Raw genomic sequence first — 2,052 nt, 5'->3', positions numbered from 1 at the left:
GATGTTGTGTGCTATTACTGCCTAAATATGGTTTGAGTTTCTATCTTGACTCAATGATTTCCTTTTTCAAGGTATTAGATTTCCTTTTAGAAGCTTTCCAGAGGGCTAGAGAGATGGCTCAGTCAGTAAAATGTTTTCTGTGCAAATATGAGGACCTAAATTCAGATCCTTACTGTCTGTCTTAGTTAGGGCTTCTGTTGCTAGGATGAAACACTGTAAGCAAAGCAACATGGAGAGGATAGGGTTTGTTTCCACTTACACCTTGTAGTCTAGTCCATCGTCCAGGAAAGTCAGATCAGGAACCTAGAGATGGGAACTGATACAGAGGCCATGGAGAAGTGCTGCTTACTGGCTTTCTCCCGTGGTTTCCTCAGCCTGCTTTCGCATCATACCCAGGATCAGGACTAGCTGGGAAGCACCACCGCCCACAGTGAGCTGGTCCCTGCCATATCAAGCATCAATCAAGGAAATGCACCACAGGACAATCTCATGGGGCATTTTCTCAGTTGAGGTTCCTCTTCTAAAATGACTCCAGTGTGTATGAAATTGACATTAAGTCTAGCCAGCACACCACCTACATTAAATGCTAGGTCTAGTGGAACACTTCTGTATTCCCAGTGCTGGGGGTACAGGTAGGTGGATTCCTAGAGCTTGCTAACCCAAGGGGACATCTTGCTGTCCAGTCTAGATGAGTCATGAGCTCCAGGTTCGGTGAGAGACCTGTCTCAAAATAAACAAATTTAAAAAGAAGGTGGAGAGTAATAGAGGAGTAGTCTGGTGTCAGTCTCTCAGCCCCACATGCACAAGGCACACGTACACACACAGTATGTACATGTACTCAACAAAAAGAAGAAACTTGCAAGCTGCCTGCACCACAGTAAGGTCTCCCCAGACTTAACTGTTTAACTTTAAAACCCTGTGTGTGCTTGACTTAACTGTTTGCCTTTAAAACCTAGTGAGAGTGTGCATGTGTTTCTGGTGTGTGTGTGTGTGGAGGTGTGGGGGTGGAGGCTCCTTTTTCCCTCAAAGACAAAGTAACGACACAAGGTATTTGTGCGAGGAGCAATATAATTGGAAGATGCCTTGCAGAGCCTGTGGTTGGAACTGTACCTATTTAGGAGCTGCCTTTGTGTCCAGCACTAGGGGGCAGCATTGTTCCTAACTGAAAATACCCTACTCAACTAATGTATACCCAGCTCTTCACCAAGAACCCTTAAGGTTTACCCTCTGAGGAGTATCCTTGAAGATAGGCTAAGCTTCAAGCTCAGTTCTTGCCAGAACCAGGGTCTGGTTGCCCTTTGTCTGTTGGATAACTGGACTTGCTTTTTGGAAATTACTTAGCAAAGTGGTTAACAAGTTCTGCTGTAGCTGCCTTGTCACAGTGGCTTTCTACTTCAGTCCTGGAGTGGACAATATGTCTATCCTTGACATGACACTCCCCTGCTCCAGGGTAGTCTAGTCTAGCTAAGCTATATAAATACATGTGTCCTTTACAGAATCCAGTGTCAAACACCTGCCATAGGAGGGTTTGGGAAGTGAAGTGTTTGGAGGAATGACAGCTAGAGGCAGATCTGTTAGCCATTGGCCCTATGTAAATGATAAGACTGGTGATGGCCTAGTCAAGACTGGCTGGCTAAGCAGAGCCCCCAACCCCTTTCCTGGGGTGCCTGGTTCTTCAGCCACACAGTTTCTTCTGGTTTGCAGCATGTCCAGACTTGCCTTAGTAAACATCTATCTGCCAACCCAGTGTTGTCAGAATGAATGCTAGACTGAGCAGAGGAGCTTACTGGCCTGTCTCCAGGAGCCCAGAAAGCCTTGTCCCTGCAATTCCCAGGTTTGCATAGGGCGCAACTCCAAACCTTTCAGAGAACCTGATGGGTGACATTAGGAATAAATTTGAGTCTGTCTTGCCTGATAGATTGTGTACCCATCATTTCCAATGTATTTCTGCCAGTGTAAGACAAAATTGGCCCTGCTTGGTCCTGATTTTTGATTATGCACTGTTCCTCCATTATCACTATGGACAGTTGGACTTACAAGATAATGGTTGCT

Source organism: Arvicanthis niloticus, chromosome 1 (genome assembly GCF_011762505.2).
Source record: "Arvicanthis niloticus isolate mArvNil1 chromosome 1, mArvNil1.pat.X, whole genome shotgun sequence".
NCBI lineage: Eukaryota > Metazoa > Chordata > Mammalia > Rodentia > Muridae > Arvicanthis > Arvicanthis niloticus.
Note: the sequence above shows the minus strand (reverse complement) of the source record.